The sequence below is a fragment of the Vulpes vulpes genome, chromosome 13 (assembly GCF_048418805.1).
Source record: "Vulpes vulpes isolate BD-2025 chromosome 13, VulVul3, whole genome shotgun sequence".
NCBI classification, from domain to species: Eukaryota; Metazoa; Chordata; class Mammalia; order Carnivora; family Canidae; genus Vulpes; species Vulpes vulpes.
Window position 1 is genome coordinate 145,544,841 of NC_132792.1, and position 24,644 is coordinate 145,569,484.

Genomic DNA, 24,644 nt, shown 5'->3' on the forward strand with positions numbered 1-24,644 from the left:
AGAAGCATCATCCCAGATTTACTTTTTGGATGTACCACCTGAACCATGGGCTCAAGAATATGATGAAACCAGCAATGTGGAGGCTGACTATCCACTTAGGAAGCTGGTGCCTACTGGATTTCTCCACTTAAATGCATAGAAGCATCTCAAGCTTGATAGAACCAAAGCAGAATTCTTTATCTCCCCTTCAAGCCCGCCCCTCCCAAGCCTTCTCTTTCTCAGTAAATGGTACCAGACATTCAAGCCAAACACCCAGGAGTCATCCTGATTGTTGTTTCCCTCATCACCACCATTTACTGCATCCAATCCACTGGCAAGCCCTATGGACCTCACCTCCAAAATACATCCTAAACCCAATCCATCAAAACTAGCACAGTCCCAGCCTCCTCACAACCCACCTGGATGTCTGCAGTCACCTAAGTGATGTCTTCCTTTCACTCTTCATTCTCCTCAACCCACTTGCCACATGGCAGCCAAAAAGGAGATTTTCACATGTTTTTATTGTGAAATACAACACACATGCACAGAAGTACAAAAAACAAATGTATAACTCAATAGTTTATCACAAAGTAAACATACAGGTAATCATCTCCAAGGTCAAGGAATAAAACATTACCAGTTGTACCCCTGAAGCCCTCCTTGTCCTGTCTCCCTATCACTGCTCCTCCTCCCCTGCCAAAGGCCACTACTACCCTGGCTTTTACGGGGATCACTTCTTTGGCTTTCCTTACAGTTTACTACCTTAGCATGAATTCTAAAAGCTATGGTTTAGATTTTGGCTAATGTTTGAACTCTATATAAATGGAATAATAGTGTATGTATTATTTTGTGTGGCACTTCTTTCACTCAGCATTATATTTACGAGATTCGTCCACATTGTATACTTAGCTCTAGTTGGCTTATTTTTACTGTTTTTATGACAGTCCATTATTTATCTGTCCTACTGTTCATGAGCATTTGGGTTTCTTCTTGGTGTTTTGTTTGTTTTTTTAAGATGTATTCATTTATTTTGAGAGACAGCATGAGAGCAAGCATGAGGGGAGGGAGAGGGCAGAGGGAGAGAAACTCAAGCAGACTCCCTGAATGTGGTGCCTGGCACAGAACTCCATCTCATGACCCTGAGATCATGACCTGACCTGAACCAAAACCAAGAGTTGGACACTCGACTGACTGAGCCACCCAGGAGTCCTGCTTCTGTTTCTTTTTTAATTGAAGTATAATTGACACACAATGTTACATTCGTTTCAGGTGTATAACAAAGTGGTAATTCAACAACTCTATCTGTTGTGCTGTGCTCTTCACAAGTGTAGCTACCATCTGTCACCACACAATGCTATTACAACACCATTTACTATGTTCCCTATGCTGTGCCTTTTATTCCTGTGACTTATTCATTCCATAACTGGAATCCTGTACCTCCTACTTCCCTTCACCCATTGGACTGCTTCTATTTTTTCAGCTAATATGAATAATGTTGCTAGGAACAGTTTGATATTTGTTTCTTGGTGCCAGAATAGTCTTAAAACATGGATCAAAAAAAAAAAAAAAAAAAAAACATGGATCAGACCACATCACTCCTCTATTTAAAACTCTCCAAAATCTTCCTGCCGTACTTAAAAGCCAAATTCCTTATTATGACTTTACAAGGCCTTCCCTCACTGATGTCTTCTCTCCCTCTCTCCTCCTTGTTCACAGTGTTCCCACCTCATTAGTCTTTCTATTGCTGGAACACACTACACTTGCATCTACCTCAGGGCCTTTACACTTGCTCTTCCCTCTGTCTAAATGCAGATCTTGGTATGGCCAGCTTCTTAGCATTCAAGTTTTGAGTCAAATATCAACTCTTCAGACAATTCCTTTGACCATTTAATTTGAAAGAGATCCCCAAAATGCTCTCTCTCACATCCCCTTGTTTTGTTTTCCTAATGGTACTCTTTACTATGCCTGATTAATTGCTCATTGTTTATCTCTTCCAACCTCCTTGAGCTCAGAGACACTGTCTCATTCAATGCTGGATCCTCTGCATCTGGAACTGTTCCTGACATAGAGCTAGCATTCAAGAAAAGCTTGTTGGATCAATGAATGAATGATAGATGTCATCATAACCAAATCTAGTGGTAGTCAGAGGTGGGAAGCAAAGTAGAAAGCAATGAATACTTTTGAAACTAGTGGAAGAAGAATAAAGAAAGGAAGGGAGGCAGGAGGTTAAAATAACTGAAACTCTGCTCTGTGCAGTAGGCTGAGGATTTCCCCTTTGCTCCCTGCAGCCCTGGTCTCTGGTGTACTGGAAGGTCCCTTGCAGTCTAGCAGATTGCAGCCTGGGTTAAGGTTCTCTGTGAAGAAGGGAACACTGAACCTCCTTCAGAGCATAATCCAAACCCTTGTGAAGATGAAAAGTGAAGCTGCCTTTAATCCTCATCTAGACAAGAGAAGAAGATGGGAGTGTTTCATTATTCTGAATCAAGGCAGCAGTATGAGACAATTTAGGCTGTTGGCCTGCCAGTGCAACCTCTGGGAATGGCAAACTTTCCCAACTACTGCTTCAGTAAACATTGACAGAGCAGCAAAAGTCATCACCATACCCCCATATTTCTCAGCTGGGCTGTGGGGTGTGCTCCGAGTACTCCGAGTGCTCCGAAAGGCCCATCCCTACACGCATGCAGAGCAGCAAGTTGTGGACTTCAGGGGGAAAGGATTGGGATAGGGAGCAATCCTGGAAGAAGAGACAAAGAAAGGCTCCTCCTGAAGATGGGATAAGAGCATTGGGCTGTGGGGAAAGGAGAGTGATGATAAAAACCTGGACTAGAATATAGAGAGGCTTGAGTTCTGGCCCAGCCTATCTCTACTTCTGTGGTCTCAGGTGGGCTTCTTAATCTGTCCAAGCAAAACTTAATTTCTCCTTAAAATGGACATGAATTAATACTCTCAAAAACCTTAATGTGTCAAGATTGTTGTAAGAATTAAATGAAATCACATACATCAAAGAGCTTTTCAGGAAACAGGAGATGATAATAATGAGCCTGACACAGACCCATTACTCAGAAAATCAAACAGATGGTAAATCATTGAATAAGTTTGGAATAAGTAGCAATGCTTGAGAGGATTTTTTTCTTTAGAGACATGTAGCACCCTGGGCCAGGAGAGTGGGAAAATTCTAGTGACTATGTCCCTAAGAGCACCTGTTGTAGTTAAGTAACTGTTAACTACTTTAACCTCAGTTAACTCAGGTTAACTGAGACCTGTCGTAGTTAGTGTATGGACACTTACCATAACAAATGAAAATAAAACTAAAACCCTAGGAATTAATTTAACAATTAGTATGCAAGATAATAAAGAAATGTTTAATGGAAAGCACCATTTAAGGACACAAGAAATGGAAAAATTGGACAAATGGAATGTCATACCATGTTCATGGATTTAAAAAAATTTACCACCACAAAGATGTAAATTCTCCTAAAGTTGATTTATAAACTAAATGTATTCTCAACAAAATTACCAATAAATTTTAGGGAGAGCTAGATAAATTTAATCTAAAATTCATATGGGACAACAAATAAGCAATAATATCCAGAAAAATTCTGACAAAGAAATGTTATGAGAGATAACTAGCCCTACCACATACTAAGGCATGTTATTAAACTGGATTAATTAAAACATGCATTCTAGAATTTAACCAGACAAATGGATCAATAGAAAATAGTAAATGCAGAAAAAGACCTAGAAACCTATGAAAAATACGGCCTTTTAGATCATTGAGGAGAGCTGGAGGGTATTATGCTGAGTGAAATGAGTCAATCGGAGAAGGACAAACATTATATGTTCTCATTCATTTGGGGAATATAAATAATAGTGAAAGGGAATAGAAGGGAAGGGAGAAGAAATGGGTAGGGAATATCAGAAAGGGAGACAGAACATAAAGACTCCTAACTCTGGGAAACAAACTAGGGATGGTGGAAGGGGAGGAGGACGGGGGGTTGGGGGTGAATGGGTGACAGGCACTGAGGGGGGCACTTGATAGGATGAGCACTGGGTGTTATTCTGTATGTTGGCAAATCGAACACCAATAAAAAATAAATAAATAATTATCAATGAATCAAAGATCTAAATGAGACCATAAAAATTCTAAAAGAAAAAAATGTATAATTTTTGTAGTTGTGAAGGCCTTTGTTAGCATAATACAAAACCAAAATGCATATCAGTGAGGGTGACAGAACATGAGAGACTCCTAACTCTGGGAAACAAACAAGGGGTAGCAGAAAGGGAGGTGGGTGGGGGGATGGGGTGACGGGGTGACAGGCACTGAGGGGAGCACTTGACGGGATGAGCACTAGACTATGTGTTGGCATATCGAACTCCAATTTAAAAAATATACCAAAAAAAGCAGTAATTAAAAGACTGCTGCATTCAATTACATAAAAATGTAAAAACGGTCATAAAAACTAACTTCAAAAGGCAAATTAGGAAAATATTTTCTGCATCTATTCTAGAGACAAAGGACTAATTTTCTTAATATATAAAGAACTTCTACAAATCAATAAGAACATACTTAAAGCATACGAACAATCGATTCACAGAAAGGGAAATCTCAATGACTCTAATTTATTTGAAAAGATGTTGGGGCACCTGGGTGGCTCAGTGGTTGAGCAGTTGCCTTTGGCTCAGGTTGTGATCCCAGTATTCTGGGATTGAGTCCCATATCAGGCTCCCCACAGAGAGCCTGCTTCTCCCTCTGCCTATGTCTCTGCCTCTCTCTCTGTGTCTCTCATGAATAAATAAATATTTTTAAAAAGATGTTTATTCTCACAATAAAAGAAATACACATTCAAACTAGGAGATACTACTTTCATCTCTTAGATAATCAATGACCAGAAAGCTTAATGAACACTACGTTGGCAAAAATGCCAGGAAACAGGCACTATACCACTAGATTGATAAATTGGTAAAAATTCCATGAGGTAATTGGGGCTACACTGCAAAATTTTAAACTTGCTCCTTGGCTCCACAATTCAACTTTTAGGAAATATTCCAACACATATATTTTCATGTGTGCAAATGGAATTTTTATACGTTTATTCATTGAAGCATTAATAGCAAAATATTACAAAAAAAGAAACATTGTATGCCCATTAAACAGGTATCAGCTAAATAAATTATGGAATGTATATAGTTTTTTAAAATATTAAGGCAAATCTCAGTGCCCAATTTGGAAGGATCTCCAAGATCAATTATTAAGTGGAAAAATAAGCCCAGAACAGTTATGTATGTTACTATTTGGTTTTGAAGACTCTATATGTTATAATTTTATTTATATATCTAGAAATGGAAGGATACAGAAGAAATGGTTAACAGTGCTTATCTTCTAGGAGGGGAGCTAAGTAACTAAGGGAAATTTTTTAAATAAAGAGAAATTTTAAGAATAAAGACAATGAAAACTACAAAACACTGCTTAAAGAAATTAAAGAAGATAGTAATAAATAGAAAGATATCCTGTGTTCCTGAACTAGAAGACTTAATATTCTTAAGATGTCAATACCACCCAAAATAACCTACAAATTCAATCCAATCCCTGTCAAAATCCCAACTACAGCTTTTGCAGAAATAGAAAAACTAGGCTTAAAATTCATATGGAAACTCAAGAGACCAGAAATAGCCAAAACAATATTTAGAAAGAACAAAGTTAGAGGTCTCACAGTTCCTAATTTCAAAGCTTATGTAGACTTGCATAAAAACAGGCAAAAAGATTAATGGAATAGATTAAATGCCCCAGAAATAAACCCTAGCATATATGGTCAAATGATTTTCACGAGGGTCCCAAGACCATTCAAAGGAGAAAAGGACAGTCTCCTCAAATGGTATTAGGAAAACTGATAATTCACATGCAAAAGAAAAATTTGGAACCTTATGTTATACCATATAAAAATTAACTCAAAATACACTTGACGGGATGAGCCCTGGGTTGTAATACTATATGTTGGCAAATCGAACTCCAATAAAAAAAATATACCAAAAGAATTAACTCAAAATAAATCAAAGACCTAAATGTAAGAGCTAAAATGATAAAACTCTTAGAAGAAAACATAAGAGAAAAATTTGATGATGGGCCTGGGTGGCTCAGCGGTTGAGCATCTGCCTTTAGCTCAGGGCGTGATCCTGGGTCGGAGGATCAAGTCCAGTATCAGGCTCCTTGCAGGGAGGCTTCTCTCTCTGCCTATGTCTCTCCTTCCCTCTCTCTCATGAATAAATAAATAAATCTTTAAAAAAAAAGAAAAACTTGATGAAACTGGATTTACAATGATTTCTTAGATATGACACAAAAAAACACAGGCAACAAATGAAAAATAGAAAAAGTGAACATCACAATTTAAAACTATTGTACATCAAGGAATAGTACCAATGAAGTCAAAAGGCAATCAGAATGGAATGGAAAGAATGGAAGAAAATATTTGCAAACCATACATCTAATATGGGATTAATATCCAAAATATGTAAAGAACTCCTATAACTCAACAACAACAAAAAACTATTTGAAAATGGGCAAAGAACTTGAATAAACATTTCTACAAAGAAGATATGCAAATGACCACTAAGCACCTGGAAAGATTCTCAATATCACTAATCGTTAGGGAAATACAAATCAAAACCACAATGAGATACCATTTCATACCCATTATTATGATCAATAAATAGAAGTTGTAGAGAACTTAGTACATTGCCAGTGGGAATGATGTTGCAGCCACTATGGAAAACAGTATGAGAGTTCCTCAAAACATAAACATAGAATTACCATATAATTCAGCAATTCAACTTCTGGGTATATACCCAAAAGAACTGAAGCTGGGACTCAAACAGCTATTTGTACATCCATATTCATAGCAGTATCATTCACAACAGCCAAAGGGGGGAAGCAATCCAAATGTCCACCAATGGATAAATGCATAATCAAAATGTGGTATATATATATATACAATACATATTATTCAGTCTTAAAAAGGAAGGAAATCCTGACTATGGATGAACCTTGAGGACATTATGCTACATAAAATAAGCCAGTCATAAAAGGACAAGTCTTACATGAATTTATTTAGAAGTATGAGGTACCTCATGTCATCAAATTGATAAGGACAGAAAGCAGAAGGATATTTAGCTGGGCTGGGAGAGGGAGAAGAATGGGGAGTGTTGTTTAGTGGGAATGAAGTTCCAGTTTGGAAAGACGAAAAAGTTCTAGAGGACTTTATGATTGCACAATAGTGTGAATGTACTGAATGCCCCTAAACTGTACACTTAAATGTGGGAAACAAAATAAATCTTATGTTATATATATTTTACCACAATTTAAAAAGAAAGAGAAAGAAAGAAAGAAAGAAAGAAAGAAAGAAAGAAAGAAAGAAAGAAAGAAAGAAGAAAGAAAGAAACCTTAAATAATACAATGAAGAACACAGATTCTAGCATCAGCTCCCTGGGTTTGAGGTCTCCCTTTCACAGCTCTGTCACACTAGCTTAACACACATGGTTAAGTAGGCCATGTGTTGGAGGGCCAACACACACTTGGCCCTCCTATACTTCAGTTTCCTCAACCATAAAATGATAATAGCACCACTGCCTACTGTGCTGGGTTGGTTTGAGGAACATAGAGGGCCACATTGTAAGTGCTTCATAAGTAGTGGTTCCTCGCTTACTATTATCTTTAACAAATATTTATTGCATTCCTATTATATTCAGGCACAATGCCAAGTGCTGGGAATACAGAGACCAATAGGATGGGTTCCTGCCTTTAAGAATATCGCCACGAGTAAGTGGGTTCTTAACTGATTCTATCTTCACTTAAGCCCTCGCTTTAGGAATAAGTGTTGAAAGAATCATTACTGGTAGTATCCCTTCAAGAAGATAAACAGGAGACTCAATTAGGTTGAAGGTCTAAATAGTTTTCTAGTGATTAGACCTATCTTAAAATAGAATGGGCTATTTTTAAAAGTAGCAAGTTGTCTAGGTAGCTACTTAGCAGACATGTTGCAGAAGAGATTCAGGGGGTTAAACTAGGTGATCACTATGGCCCCATCTGGTTCAGAGACTGCGATGCTATAAGGTGAGGGCCAAGGAATGGACTATGAGCAGCTTGGCTGGGGAAAGGCTCCAGGGTATCAGCCTTGCAGACATATCTGTTTCATGACATCATCCAAGTTCCCCCCAGCAGGGACCAGATTTCTCCATATGTCCAGTGTGGACTCAAATTCAAAATGACAGACACGATTTTCACATAGATGAATGGAGACAAACCAAGGCACGATCATCCCCGGAAGACAGAGTGAAGGAAGGAAAGCCCCTGAGAGGGAGCCACCCCAGACTTTCTCTGGGCCCACTTAAGCTCCAGGATCCAGGCCTTGGAATAACATATTGAAACAGAAGTCACAAGTGAAGACCTAGAAGAAAACACTCCAAGGCTGGCTGTGAATCCAAAGAGGGTACCTCTGCATAAGCCCCAAGCTCTGGGAACCACAGCTAATCCAGCAGCAACCCAGAGTATTCTGAGAGCTTATGTTTTAAGGAAAGCGGAAAAGGTCTCTTTCTGGGGTTTCCTGCATGGAGAGAGAGAGAGAGAGAGAGAGAGAGAGAGAGAGAGAGAGAGAGAGAGAGAAATCAGCAGGACTCCCCTTTTAGTCTTGAAGTTTCATTAGCAGTTCAGACTTCAACTTAGGGAAGTCCTCACTGATAAGGTGACACTCCAGCAAAGACCTGAAGGTGGTAAGGGACAAGCCAAGTTAATATCTGCAGAAGAGCCTTCCAAGCAGAGGAAACAGCAAGTGCAAGGAGCCAGAGACAAAGAGTTGCCTCTTGTATCAAGAGCTTGTGTGATGGGAGCACAGAGATACATGAGGAGTTACAAAACAGGAGGTTGGAGAGATAAGGGGTGGCAATGGCTTTTAGACCTTTGAGGGTTCTGTATGCCATTTTAGGGATTCAGGCTTCTACTCTTAATGAGTAAGAAACCACTGGACATGTTTGAGCCGAAGAATGAGAAATACTGACATAGTCTTCAAAAGGGGCCTAGAGCTGCTAGGTTGGGAATTTACTCCAAGTAGAGAAGCACGAGCACTGGACCACCCTCAGTAAGGAGTAGTAGCCTACTGCAACAGTCCTGGAGGGGCGTGACAATAGCTTGAACCAGGTGGACAGCTTGGTGAGAAAGTGGATATATTTGACGATTTAACCAAGTGGATTTGCTGACAGACTGGATATGCAGAGTGAAAGAAAAAGAGGTATTGAGAATGATGCTCATATTTTTTTTTTTGGCTGAAGCTACTAGAATGATGGAGTTATTAACTGAGACACAGAAGACTAAAGAAGGAGTGGGTTTTATGGAGAAGGTCAAGAATCCATAGTTGAACAAGTAAGGTTTGACATGCCTCTTTAGACATCTATGTGGAAATATCTCATGGGCAACTGCATGTGGTGTTCAGAGAGAAGGCGGGGCTAGAGGTATATATTTAATGTCCTTTTAAATATGATATTTAATATACACATGTTTGTAGCTAGATGTTTGTATGTTTCAAAGCCATCTACAAGTAGGGTCCTGGATAAAAGATTGTAGATAAAGAAGAGGTCTGAGAATTGAGCCTAGGGTATCCAACACTCAAATTTGGCTGATGAGGAAAAATCTAACAAACTCACTGAGAAAGAATGACCAATAGCATGGAAAGAACACTGGGAGTGATGTACATCCTGAACACCAAGTGAAGCATGTCAAGAAAGAAGCAGTGATCAGCAAGGTCAGATGCTGCTGTTAGTCCAAGCATCTGCAGATGAGAACTGAAAATAACCACTGGATGTAGCAACAGGATGGTCAACAGGATGGTCACAATTTTGGTGGAATAGGGAAAAGTGGAGCCTCATTTAAAGAGAATTCAAAAAGAATAGAGGGAGAAATCTCTCTTTATAAGTTATTCTAACTAATAAACGAAAAAGGAATGACAGGATTAGAATATCAACATTTTGCAAGCCCCTAATGAAACAAAGAATCCAGGCAGGGGTCAGCAAACCATGGACCTTGGGCTGTATCTTACCCGCTTGTTCTTGTAGATAAAGTTTTATTGGAACTCATAGATGCCCATTCATTTATGGATTGGCCATGGCTGCTGCTGCACCACAGCAGCAGTTTTAAGAAGTTGTGATAGAGACCGCATGGCCCACAAACTAAAAGATTTACCGTCTGGCCTGCACAGAGGTTTGCCAACCCTAATCTAGGTAATTATCTTTGGTGGCTGCTAATGTCATCATAAGAGAGACAACCAGACATTATGTGCCTCTGATGGAAGTACACACCTCTCCCTAGGAAGCCTACTTACAAAACAATAAAAAATCAAATCTGAGTCAGATGGAGCTAAGTACCAGTTTATAGGAAATACAGGTAACAAAAACATTCAACAATACAATGGAGGTGCAACCAGCAAAATCCAGAGTATGGGAAAATCTACTGAAAAGACAACCAGGCTTCGTCAATAAACTCTAGGGCCAAAAACAAAGCAGGGGAAGAAACCTACAGATTCTGACTCAAGACAGCTTTCAATCAAATATAACCTGTAGCCTTTATTTGAATTCTGATTCCAAAAAACTGCTAAAAATTTTAAAAAATAATAACAAGATACAATTGGGGAAATTTGAATACCACCTAGATACCTGGAGATACTAAGAAAATACTATGATTTTGAAGGAATGTAATAATGCTATTATGGTTATTTTTCTAGTCCTTTATCTTTTGAAGACTGGTACCTAAATATTTATGGATTGGATTATGGAATGACAGGGATTTACTTCCAAATAATCCAGTGGGGAGGTAAAGTAGGGAGATTTAGGTGAAAAAAAAAAACTGGTCAGGAATCAATAATTATTGAAGTAGGGTGGTAACTATTTGAGGGTTCATTATACTGTTCTCCCTAGTATATGTTTCAAACTTTCCACAATAAAAAGCTAATTTCAAAAGAAGAGAATACACGTATTGTAATGAACAGAGTATCACATAGAATCGTTGAATCACTATATTGTACATCTGAAACTAATTTGACACTGTGTGCGAGTTATACTTCAATTTTTAAAAAAAAAAAGAACTAAAAAAGGAAGAAGAAGAGGAAAAAACAAAGGGAGAGTATCTGGACCTGCCATCTACAATCAACTCTTTGGAGGAATAGTACTGCATTGAGAAGAGAAATGGAGCCATTTCTGGGGGTGGAAAGAGGAGTTTTAAAAACACAGTCATCTCCAGCAGACTCGCCCTTCACAGTCCCTGCAGCTGTCACAGGAGCTCTATTGCTTCTCCTGGCTGCTCTTCTAAATATCAGATTTGATGTCTTCTTAAACTTCCCACTCTGAACCTCCAGGTAGCCAGGTGGAAGGTATAGTCTCTGACCTTGAGAACCTGCCCTTGGGTCACCTGGGTGACTCAGTGTTGAGCATCTGCCCTAGGCTCAAGTCGTGATTCTGGGGTCCTGGGATCAAGTCCCACATCAGACTCCCCGCAAGGACCCTGCTTCTCCCTCTGCCCATGTCTCAGCCTCTCTCTCTGTGTCTCTCATGAATAAATACATAAAGTCTTAAAAAAAAAAAAAAAAGAACTTACCCTCTAACTGCATAGCCAAGTCCTACAGCTGAAAGGTTAACCAAAAAAGACAAGGAGTCTGGGAGCACATGACACAGAGGGATTGGAGGGCCATAATGATACTAGGGTTCACAGCAGTGATGGAAAGGGGGCATGTGGGAGAGACGCCGAAGGCTTCCTAGAGGAGGTGAGACTCTGGAAGATGGTCAGAGAGGAGAGACTAGGGCATCTTAGGAAGGAAAGCCCCTTCTACGGGCTTTTTACAGAGTTCATGTTGAAAGGAGCCAAGAAATGATGTCATTCACCCTCCAGACCACCCTCTGCTATGTCGCTATGGATCGCTTCCTGTGGGCCAAGCTGACGCACAGCCAGCCTTCTGGATGGCATCAGGGCCCACAGTTGCCGAAGGGAGCCCCTGTCCCTGTGAGGGGCAGGAGGCATCCTCAGGGAGGGTGAGTCTGCATGCTGAGGATGGAAACGTCGCTGCATGAGTCCTGTACACCAGAAGCTCCAGCGAGGGCAAACCCCAGACCTGCCTCTCCACCTGGCATCTCTGTCCTCTAAGCTCTGCCCAGTCCTCTTGTGGCTGATTCATGATGCTAAGAATATTCTCAACCTGCAGTGATCCACCCAGGCTCCAAATAGGATGTGCTTTATGAGGTTCTCGGGTCCCCTGATATTATATGAATATTTAGGATGTATATTTCACCAGGTTGAGTCCACAGACTTCACCAAGTTTTTGAAGGATTCTATGACTTCTTAAGCTTAAGAATCACTGTAGTAGAGGTTTGATCATTTTTTGATGTACAGGATTTGGGATGAGGCCCAGAGTATAATTACATCTGCTAGGGCTCCCTCAAAGGTCCTTCTACCCCTCAGAATAGGAGATTGTTTCAGGATCAGTGAAAACAAAAAATAAAATGCTTCAATTTTCAACTGCAATCCTTCAATGGTAGGCTAACAGCAATGCAAACCTCAAGCATCCTCTACCTTTACAGGCTGAACAAAACAGCAAAATTATCAGGAGTTATTTCCCACATAACTACTGACATTATACATATTTTTCAAGCCCTACAGTTTACAGGGCAAATTATTTCACTGGCACTTGATATTTGGACTTTGAAAATTTTGCTATGAAACTTTAAAAAGCAGAGTAAAGGAATAAAATAGGGGTGCAATCTGTATTTTTAAATTGAACTGTGTTTATGTTAATGGTTGGAATGGCCTTTACAAATGAGCATCCCCCAAATCCCCACAACTTTACATGCCTACAAAAGCCATGCCTAGCAGGATGAGATCCAAGGCAACCCACACTGTCTGCCTCCCTCAAATATTTTACATGCTCATTTAGTCACGGTTATACCTATTGAGCTCGAGGCTCTGAGATGCTATAGGATAGCAGATTAAGAGGGTGGCCAGTGCACTATAACATGCCCAGCCAGATCTCCCTGCCATTGTCCCTCCTCTCACCTCCCCTGAGAGATCAGCACCATCCTCTGACCCAAAACAAGTCTCCATAATCTCTAGCTAATATCTGTTAATTGCTTATACTGACTCAAATGGCATATAAATCCCTTAAGGCAGGTACTACTCCTACACACATTCAAGGAAGCTGAGATTCAAAGAAAATAAGTCCTGCACAGAGTCACTTAGGACTGAATGGGAGAGCCAGAACCCTGACAGCCGCCTGCCCCCAGGACTTGTGCTCTAAGTCCTCTACCACAGAACCGAGTCCCCATTTGCTAGGTTATTGCTTGTTTGACACTTCTGTGGACTCACCCACCCACTAGGAAAGCCTGTCACAGGGACCTAGGCAGCTTTATGTTCCAGCAACAGAGCTTCAACAACAATTCTAGGATGCCAGCAAGCCTTGCCCCCACCGCATAGGGAAGAGAGCCTGACAACAGCTGGGGGCAGAGCTATGCAGCCACACATTCAGACTGTGTTTGCCTGGTTCCCCGGGCACCTTCCCTGGGTTCGCCTGACCAGGCAGCACTAGGCTCTGCTCACTCCCTGGGTGACCAGCCTCTCACCAAGATGACTAACACCTGTTCTGACATTCTGGGGGATGTTCTGACCTTCAGCTTCAGCCATCATGAATTGGACACAGGCAGAGAAGAGGGGAAGATAGAGGGCTGGGAAGAGGTGGCCATGGTAGAAAGAAATAGTGGGTAATAGCTAGAGGAAGCTAGGATGCAGACTTAGGACTAGGAGACCCTCACAGGTCAGAGGGGAAGCTAATAAATGGGCCCCAGCTTCTCTGGGCCATCTCAGATAGCTGATTAGCACTACTCCTTTGGGAGCTGGTGGTTCACCTTAGAGGCATCCTCAGTCCAGTAATGAGAGAGATAGGGGCAGAGTGGAGGATGAGGGAGGAAGGCAAGCAGTGTGCAGAGAGAAACAGAGCTGAGTCCTGACACAATTTTCCCTTATAGGATCTCACATTCTAGAATCAGAGCATTCAATTCCTCTTGGGCAACCCAGGTCCTTCTCAACCCTGAACCAGGGACAGGGAGGGGTGAATCACCATAAGACCCAATCTCTCCTACTTACTTCTTCACTTGGGCCTGTATCCATTCAACCAACAGTTACTGAGCTACTGCCATGTGCCAGGACTGTGCTGAGCTCTGGGGCACAGCAGTAGACAATAGGGCCCAATCCTCAAGAAATTTTCTACCTTAGGGACACAGATACTAAACATACACAATCAACTGGGGTGAGTTCTATAAACATGTAGGATAGTATAAAAGAGTGCAATGAAAGAGCCTAAACTAGGCTGCTGGGGAAGATGGCTGTCTGGGAAGGTCTCACTGAAGAAATGACATCAAATTGAGAATGGATTGATGAGTAGGCAGTCACCAGGGAAGTAGAAAGTTAGAGGCTAGAAGAATTATAGAGAGGGAACAGCATGTACACAGGCCCTGTGGTGAGAAAGAGCTGGGCACATTCTAAAGGAGTCTAGGCTAACAACAGGCTGGTAAGTAAAGGAGAGAGATGTAGAGTTGAAGCTGAAGACAGGAGAAAGCTAGAACACACATGGCATATAGGCTATTGCTAACAACTTGGATTTCAAACAGAAGTGGCCTGTTCAGCATTATGTAAGACAGCAGATAGAGCACCGAGCTGTAACGGGGACCAGACAGAAAGTAGAGATATCAGTTAGGAGGCTGTTATGGCTTTCTACGTAAAAGATGATGGTGGCTTGCTCTGGGTGGTGGCAGTGGGAGTGGAGAAGAATACAGGGTCAAGCCGTTAGTCTGGCAGGATTTCATAATAGCTTGTCTAAGGGCACGGAGAGGTACAAGCATCAACAGTGACCCCTGGATTACTGGGTGGATTAACGCACCACCCACCAAGATAAAGAAAGCTGGAGGAGAAGCATTTGGTGGTAAAGATCAAGAGTTGAGTCTGATCCTAAGTTTGAGACGCCTCTGAGACAGCCGAGTGGAGACCCTAAGAAAGCTGTTGGATAAAGAGGTCTAGAGTTTATAAGAGAGGTCTGAGCTACAAGTGTAAATTTGGAACATAATGAAAAACTGTTTTGAGTAATGGTCTGGCAACAGCCTTATAGCATACCTGGCAGACATGTTAACATTTATTCCCCCTAAATAAATTTTTAAACTATTAATCCTAAAAAGGATCCCCCAACAGAGCACTTAATTTACCAAGAGACCCAGCTTTGGACTCTGAAACCCATCACTGCATTTGTACAGACGGAGCAGAACAGACACACTAAGGCAGGCTCACTCCTGGGAGACATGAAACCCACTTGATGGCTTACTTTAGTCCAAGGGCTTCCCAACAGCCTTGCTGAGCATCTCTAGATTGCACAGCAGGCTGAGACCCTTGCACCCAACCTTCTTTCCCTCTATCACTCAGGGTCAGATTTGCATAGTGCCCTGATAGCTCTTGCAGCCTTTCCTGGCTCCCTCCCCATTACCTTTGATAGGTATTTCCCCTAATAAAGTCTTTGCACATTTAATCCCATCTTGGTGTCTGCTTCTTGGAGGAGCTTTGCACACTGCATCTGAGCTTGGCCCTGTGACTTGGTTTAGCCAATGAAACAATAACAAATGTGACACAAGTAGAAGACAAGATACGGCAGGTGATAGAGGGCTCAGTTTGGGACAAGGGAAGTCTGAGATACTACGAAATGATGAAGGAGAAATGTCCAGTAGTCAGCGGGAAATGCTGGAACTCAAAAGATAATCCTGGGTTGGAAAACAAATTTAGAAGTCATCGGTATACAGATAATGGCTGCAGAAAGGGCGGGGAGGAAATCTCTCTGGGAGACTGAGTACCATAAGAAGTGGAAAGGGCCAGGGTTGGGACGAGAAGGCACCTGCATTTAAGGATCAGCCCCTCAGTTCCCATCTGGAAGAAGAACCCAGCCAAAGCTAATCAGGGGCGAAATGACCAAGCAGTGAAAGTGCCCGGGAAATAACCACTGACACCTGGCTTGCTCCAGGTCTCATCTCAGAAGACTACTGTGATGAGCCCTAAGGTGTTAACGAGCACCAGGTCTTAATGGTTAGTAACAGAAGTCTCTAGAAATATTTGTATTTTAATTAAGCGTCTCAATCTTAAAGTAATCCCAGCTTTTGGGCCAATCTGGGCTCCAGCAGCTCCTCCAGAATCTTGGATTCTGGAGGCTTTTGTTTGCTCTTAAAAAACAAAAATAACAAGTCCTGGGGCCCCTGAGTGGCTCAGCCAATTAAGTGTCTAACTCTTGATTTTGGCTCAGGTCATGATCTCAGGGTCCCTGTGTTGGGCTCCCCACTCAGTGCAGAGTCAGTTTGTCCCTCTCCCACTGCTACCCCCCCGACTCTGCTCCACCCCTGCCCCCTGTTTGTTCTCTCACTCAAATCAATAAATAAAGCAAAAATAACAATTCCTATATCCCAAACAGGTGTAAGATATACCATGTTTCTGTACATCCCTTCATCAATGCTTCTAACGCTGTTTCTCAAACTTTAACACCCATCAGACTCACCTGGAAGGTTTGCCCCAACCCGAGTTTGTGATTCAGGATGCCCAAATGATGCTGATGTTGCTGGTCCAGGAACCGCACTTTGGGACAGGATGTTCTACACGTACCCCAACAACTGGTCTCATGGCCCTAGAGCTGGGCTGTGGGATTGGAGCTCTAGGTTCTAAGAGCAGGAAGCATGATAAAGCAACAACAAGGTGAGGGACAGGGACAGGCACAGTCTTCTCCCTCAGCTGTCACCCAAGACATCTCAAGGGCTACAAGTTGAGTGATTCATACCTAGGTGTTTGAAAAGCCATGACTCACTGGATGCAGTAGGTGGGCTACATTGACTCAACCCTCAAGATGGTAGGGAGGGGAACAGGTCTACAGAGTCACAGCCAACAATCAGCAGAATGGACTGAGGTCTTCTGGACAACTGATGAGCCAGGTTCCAGGACCAGAGGAAGACAAAGGCTGCAGAAGTACGGGAAAGGGAGACTCCCCGCCCGCCCCCCGCCAGATATGGAGGGCAAATGTGAGCCTATAGCATCTTTGCCCAATTTCAGAGAAGTTAGCCTCTGCACTAGGTCAAGAAGACCCTGAAAAGCAAGAAAAGCAATATGGGATTTCCTCGGGAAGTCTACTTCCTCTGTATTTCTCATCCCACTCCGACCCACTCTGCCCTGGTGACGCCCTTCTCTGAGAACCTCTCCACTCTCCCCAGAGCAGTGTATATACAAATGTCCAGGAAAAACCAGTAGTGCCAAGAGTGAAAAGAATATTCTTTTAACAGAGACCTGCCACAGACCCCATCTTATTTTATTTCTTAAAAATCCCCTCTGAACTCCCAATTTTATAAACCTAATTCTTTTTCAACCCACATCCACTACTGTGCTAGGTACTGAGATCGCAAATATTAACTAATCACAATGCCTGCCCTCAAGGAATTTTGCCTAATGAAATATAAAATGTGCTGTGTTTATTTTATAGTCTACAAAACACTTTCTTGGGCAATTGTACTTGTTCCTCATAATGGCTATAGAGAATTGGTGCTATGGATCTTATTTCATTTTTTGCCATTCTGATCTTCCACTTAACGTATTACTTCCTCAAATGCCTTCCCTGACACCCCAATCTAAAGAGCTACCCTAGTCACTGCCACGTCACCCTAATTTCTTGAGTGACATTTATCACAGTCATTTTTTTTTTACAAATTGACTTGTCTATTTATTGTCTCTCTCTCCCTGTAATAGAATATAAATTTCACAAAGGTAGGAAATTTTTCTGCCTTGTGCACTGCTGTATTCCCAGAACCCAAATCACTGCCTGGCTCAGAACTGGCACTCAGGATATATCATTTGCAGAAGGAACGAAGGCAGGGAAAGAGAAGGGAGAGAGAGAGCAAGCAGGGACAGGCTGTGATTTTTCCATTGAGTAACAGAGCTGAGGCTTCATCTGGGGCTTTACCTCCCAGCCCAGACTCCTTCTCCTCCACACACCTTGGGGACCGCTCCAGGCCAGTGCCCAGGTTCTGAGGTTGGCAGGCTGACTTTCCTTGCCTGGGTACAGAAGCAGACGTACCCAGAACTCAGACTTCAGTGCTGAACGGCTCATTAACCTAGAGTCTGAGATGCAAGAAAAAGAGAAGCAGGTTGTTGGATATGTGTTCACCTGTCATTGCAAATCTCTTCACTAAAGAAGGCATGAAACTTTGTCTGTATGGAGGATCATTATACTCGAGAAAACATCAATCAAGAACCAAATAAGTCAAGAGAGAGTCAATTTACTTTCTTTTAAGCAGAAATATAAAATGTTCTTCACCACTTTTTAAATTAAAGAAAAAGAATAAAATTCTTGTTCAGTAAATAGAGAAAACAAAAAAGGAATTTTCTCATATGACAAGGTAAGAGGGAAAGACAAAGAACAAAAAGAGGGGGAGAAAAGGGATGAGACAAAACCATGGAACAGTCATCGCTCTTAGAATGGGAAGGAATCTCAAGCAACAATAGGCTCCAGGCCCCTGCTCTGTAAGATTGGGGCCTGGGCCTGGGTGTTGATAACACAACTGAGGCCCAGGGGGTTAAGTGGTCTGTCTGTGGTTTACAGCCAGTAAGGACCAGAGCAAGACCAGATCCACTATGTCATGGTCAGATAACATATAATTTGGTAAAAGAAAGATTTCTCCAATGTACTGTACTGGGAGCTAGAAACCAATTATTTGAGAGTGAGAACCATGTCATTTTCATCTTTATTTTCCCATTCCTCCTAGAAAAAGGCCACATACATATGTGGTTCACAAGAAAGGGAGGACCCCCTCAAAGATATATGAGAGAAGCATAAACACAGATCGCCTCTACAGTATAGGAGACACAAAGAACTACCTGGACATCAGGACAACTGTTGCATTTTTGCAACAATAGTGATACTTCCACCATTAAAAGGTGCACCCATCCGTGTAGCTCTAGATTCTGTTACCCAGTTTAGAAATTGTATAAAAACCCATGGGGATGGAGTCACTGCCCTGCCACAGGTGTGGTACCTGGCCCTTGCCCAAGACAGCGTCACACCTTCCCCCTGCAGCTCCCCGGTTCTCTGCCCTTACCCAATGTCCACACAGCTGCTGCTGCCAATGCTAACCCTAGATTGATAATCCAGGGCATTCCCTCTTTACCTCAATCCCAGGCTAGCATTTATAGCGGGAAAATTTCTTTTCCAAGTGTGATCAGTGTAGTTGCAGAGGCTCTGTGATTCCGTATGATGAATTTTTCCAAAGAATACCATATAAACATAAATGGGAAGGCCTTCCCTTGGAAAGCCCAATCCTGTTCTAGAACCTCATTCACTGCAATTCTTCCATGCACAGCTTGGAAGAACACTTTAGAACCCTTTAGAATCCCATATGTCCATGCACGGCTTGGAAGAACCCTTTAGAATCTTCATGTGAGAGATGAGGATTATAGCCCCAGTATAAGTTTTCCAGATGACAGTGAGAAAGACCCCCCCACACCTTTGTTTCTGCCAGGAAGGGACTGGATAACCAACTCTCTACCATAATGAGCCTTTTGGTTCCAGATGGCTTTATGGCTTGTCACATGTATATTTCTTCCCATGGCCCAGATCCAGGCTCCCCAACACACTGTAAGTGCCATGAAAAAAAGACTGTGTCCCTTCCCCCTTTTTCTTATAGACCACCTTCTCCCAGCATCCTACTTCCCACCCCACGCCTTCTCCGGGGCTTAGGTCATCCTTCAGGGTATATAGCAGATGTTGGTAGCAGAGTATTGTACTTACTGGGGGTGCATGGTAACAAGAGGCAGAAGCAAAGTCTCCCCCCTGGTCAGATAAACAACTTCATTTTTCCAGACACAACTGGACTGAAGCCTACCCACAGGAGACTGAGGACAGTCATTGCTCCTCCCTGGAATGCCTCTTTCATGGTCCTTCCATCTAATGCCTACCCATCAGCCCAGGTGCCCCCCTAGCTTCACCAAAAGAGGGGAGGGATTTGCAGAGCACAGAGTACAAAGCTACCTGGAACTGGGGGATCTTAAACTGCTAAACTGGGACATACCTGGGAAGCATCTGCCCAACCTCCATTTTCAGGCAAGATAAAAAGGGCCCAAGAAAGTGAATGACTTGCCCAAGGCCACATGGCTACTTAATGGGGCTGAGCTAGGGCTAGAAGTCAAGTAAGTCTTCCAGGGCAATGCTCTGACATCTACCCCACCCCACCCTGATAATGCCCTCTTTCCCCCTAAGCACGCTGCTGTTCTTGGTCTGGCTGATTACGGTGCTACAGGGTAAAGAGGAATGATAAATAGGTGCAAACAATGTCTGGGATTATCTACTTAACAGTCTGTTTTCACCTATATGATAAAGAATCTGAGGTACCCAGCCAACATATGCCAGTTGGGTTTGGTCAGCTTCCCTTGCTAACCTACAGAATTACTTCTGGGTAGGGATGGTCTCTCCAAGTTCAGGTCATAGTCTCTGAAACAACTGGATTCACTCAATGGTGATCTTGTGAGAGACAAGCTTCAATAACTAAAGTGTAGACAGATACTAAAAACCATACCGTAACATGCTCTGTGTTTCCAAGAAAGAATCCTACCACCCCAGGTAATCATAAGTTCCCTGGAGTAGGATCCAGGAAAGAGACCCCTACAGTGATGTTCTAAGCAGCAGGGCAGGGAAGAAGAGATTCAAACCTCATGGACACCAAGAAAGGGCAATGCTGACAGAAAGGACAGAGGCAACATGAGTCAAGAACTGGGCAGGCATGGACAAGTGGACTGCCCCCAATCCACCCCACTCTAGAACTATCCATCTCCCCCAGACCTCCAAACAGGTGGGATTAATTTTGTGAGCCAAACACTGACCACATCAACTTCAGCACGAAAAACACCACTGCATGGAGAGACTCAGCTAGCCTTGGGTCTGAATCCCAGCTCTTTCCCCTACCCTGTGGGTGAATTTGAGAAGTTACTAACTTTTCTGAGCTTCGATTTCCTTATCTATTACATGGGGAAACCTACTTAACAGGGTTGGCTAAGGATCAATTATGACAAAGTCTAAAAACTGCTTGGTATCATATCTGGAAAATAGTAAACAATCAATGGTAGCTAAATTTTTGAAGCCCTGCAGGGACTTGGCTGCCTGACAGACCCACGGGCTCCCAGGGGAATGAAGGTATGACCCACCGATACATCCCCGAAGAATCCTCAGCACTCCTGCACACCAGCAAGGGAATAAAAGCCAGGTATTTCCCTGCAATAGGATGACCCTTGAACATGAGTTTATCAGTTTTAAACCAAGACAAACATACCTCACCCCCAGCCACAAGACAGCCAAGGAGGTATGAGAGCAGTAATCCAATAACTCAACTGTGTGACTGTGAGGGTCACTACATATCACACTGCCATCAACACAACACTTGAATCCCTGGCAGACGACCGCCTCCCAGGAGCCCCAAGCTCATAAATACCACAGAGAAGCAGACAGCTCCATGTAAATCACCCTCTGCTTGTAATCCCTGCAGTCGGAGCACAAAGTCCCACTCTGGGAATGGGATTTGGGGAGGGATTGGTGGAGCTGGGGAGAGAGTTCATCAAGGGAAAGAGATTTGTATTCAGAGCTGGATTATCAGAGGGAAGTGAAATAAAGTCCATTTGAGATCTGAGTCAGAAAGAATGATGCTAGGAAGGAAGATGCAAGACCCAAATGATATGCACGTAACATTCGTTGCCTCGTGAACCGTCCCTACCTCTGACCCTATAGTCACTCGTGGGGCAATCATTCAACCCTGTTTGGACAGCCTTTATTGTGCCTGTGTAATTATTGCTAGTGTCTCTGTCCACTCTCAAAAGTGTCCTGGCTTGCACAATAAATTAGGAATGATTACTCATTCCTACGAAGTGGTAGAAAACAAACAACAGCAAAAAAAACAAACAACAAAAAACACCTCTTAGCTGGCCAGAGACTTAGCATGTGAGAAAAGAGTAGAATGGAATCAAACATCAAAGAAAGACTGCCTTCTTCTAGGCTCTGGAGATGGCTGCACAATCCTACAAGACGTACACATTTGCACAAGAGGAACTTCCACATTTTCCATTAGTAATTGTTCTTGAAACTGTCAACAGGAAGTTTTCCCCTGGAGGTGTCTACTCTAATTTCCAGCTGAGTTAAGAGAGCCTCTTTTCTCTGGCTCTGATGTCAGTGAAGATAAAGCCATGCTTTTTTTTTTTTTTTTTTTTAAGCCATGCTCCTAAGCATCACAAACATCCTATTCTTTCAGGAAAACACCTCCCTGGATTAAGCCATCCTGGCTCCTTCCATCCAGCCTTTCTTCCAAGGATGATGTCTAGTGACATAGGGCAGCTCTGGGGTCCCCCAAGAGTAAGTAAGAATCCACCACCAGGGCCTCCAAAGGCAGGGCATCATTACAAGCCCCCAGAGGTTGGCCACCAGCCCACCCACTCAGCCTGAATGGCACACCCTGAGGGGCCCCAGAGTCACAAACCCAGGGTGAAGGAGAATCCCCTCTTGGGCAAGTGGCCAAACTGCCACCCCTGTCCCCAGGGTTGAGGTGGATGCCTCAATCTCAGGGGGGGTTCGAAGGGTTCCCATCATTCTCTCCCAGGCAAGTGCACAAAGCAAAGAGGCGCAAAGAACCGGGAGTTCCATCCCAGGAAAAGGACGCACAGCCACCCTCACACTTGGGGGACCCAAATTCTGTCAAAAAGCAAGTCACTCTAAGTAGGCTGGCTTCTTCTCCGCACTCCCGTCAGTCTCCTTGCTCTGGGCCCAACTGTCGGTCCCCTCCCGGAACTGGGGCCCCTGGCCACCCGCGGGACCCGCGCCTCCAGACTCCCAGCCTGCCGTTCCCGGGACGCCTCCAAGGGCGCACGCAGCATCCTTCACAGAAACTTCGCTGGAAGCCCAGTCCCTGCTCGGCGAGCCCTCCCCTCGAGGGGTCCTCCCCCCCCCCACCCCGCGCAAAAGTGCCGGGTGCGGGAGGCTGGCGCACGGGCGTGGGGGGGCCTCCCCGAGGCTCGCCAGGACCCGGCGGCCGACACCTGCTCGGAGCCCGGCGGCGCTCCGGGGGCGCGCGAGCCTCCCCTGCTGCGGGCCGGGCCAGGGCGCACCCACGAGCGAGACGCCGGCCGGGGCGCCGGGCAAGGGCACGCCACTCACCGCGGAAGGCCGGAGGGCACCCGGCTCTCTCACGCCCGGAGGCCGCCACCGAAGTTGCCGGGCGAGGGCCGCGCTCGCAGAGGCGAGGCTGGCGGAGAGCCGGATTCCGAGAAGCGCCGGGCAAAGTAGGAGTCCCCGCCGCCCATCACGCCCCAACAGGTAGCAGCGCGGGCACCGAGGCGCGGCGCCAGACCCGGGCTTACCTGGGATTCGCGCAGGGCCGGCGCTCGGCTGGATGGGCACGGGGACGGCGTGCTAGGGCTCCCCAGGCATCCCTGAATTATTTTAAAAGAGCAAAAGGGTGGGGGGGAGGGGCACGGAGAGATGGTGAAATTGAAGGGGGGGTGGAGGAGCAACCCAAGGCAGGCAGGGGAAGGAAGGCAAGAGGGGGTCGGGGTGGGGGGGGGGAGAAAATGAATAAAACGGAAGGAAGACAGTTAAAAGGGGGGGGGGGAATCTGCCTCCTGCCCACACAGTGGAAAAGAAATTTCTGACAGTCAGCAAGACAACTCGCGCACAGGCCCCGCGGAGGGCGCAGACCGGGGCAGGACGCGGGCGCGGGCGCGGGGCGGCGGGAGGCGGCGGGAGGCGACTCTCCAGCGGGCGGCGGCGGTCCCGGCTCGGGCAGCGCGCGCGGGTCGGCGAGGGAGCGGGCGGGGAGGCGCGGGGACGGCGCCGGCGGGCGCGCGCACTCCGGGGCTGCGGGCGGGCGGGGCGGCGGGGCGGCGGGGCCGGGGCAGCAAACAGCTCCGGGGCGGGACGCGCGCGTCAGGGATCCTGCGGGAAGTTCCGCGACCTCGAACCCCCCCACCCCGGGCGACTGCAGTGCAGGTCCCTCCCCGAGGTCCTGCTCGGGCGCCTCACCCAGGCTCGGGGCTCCGGGGTCTCAGCCGCTGGCCTCGCCGTCGGGCATGGGGGAACAGTGATGCGAGAGAGCATGATGAGACGAAGAAGAAACAGAAGCGAATTGGGGGAATTGTTGCCCGGAGCCTTTTAAGGAGTCAGGGAGAGAGGGAAGGGGGGGGGGGGACCAGTCCCTGAGCTAGATGCTGCCCAAGGACAGGGGGCCCCAGCTGCGGTGGGGAGTCTCTCTGCTGCCTCTGGAGGGACCAAGAGGTTCTCTGTGGGTGCTGCCAGGGGCCAGGTGTGGCCTCTAAGGGAGACCCTGTTCCCTGCAGGGGCAGTTAAGGAACACACAAATTAAACAGCCCTAAAAACCAAGTCGAACTGTCCTCTGGAAGGCTCTCTCAGAGGGCTCCCTCCTCCACCACTTCTCTGGATCTTTGCATATCTTTCCCCAAGAATAGCAGAAATACCTCCCAGAGCCATTGCTGGTGAAACCTTGAGCTTCACCAGCTCATCTCTCCAGTCCAAGTAGGTCCCCAGAGGGGC

The 24,644-nt window shown here is 44.7% G+C and overlaps 1 protein-coding gene across 7 annotated transcripts in view; it reads right to left on the reverse strand.

Annotated features, from left to right (window-relative positions):
- CACNA1E (calcium voltage-gated channel subunit alpha1 E) overlaps positions 1–23,545 on the reverse strand; it is a 493,362-nt gene extending 469,817 nt beyond the window's left edge. For all 7 annotated transcript variants that reach the window (XM_072733249.1, XM_072733244.1, XM_072733250.1 and 4 more), the window contains exon 1: positions 23,456–23,545. The gene's annotated coding sequence lies outside the window, so the exon portion shown is untranslated. The remainder of the gene's footprint in view (positions 1–23,455) is intronic.
- Between the last annotated feature and the right edge of the window lie 1,099 nt (positions 23,546–24,644).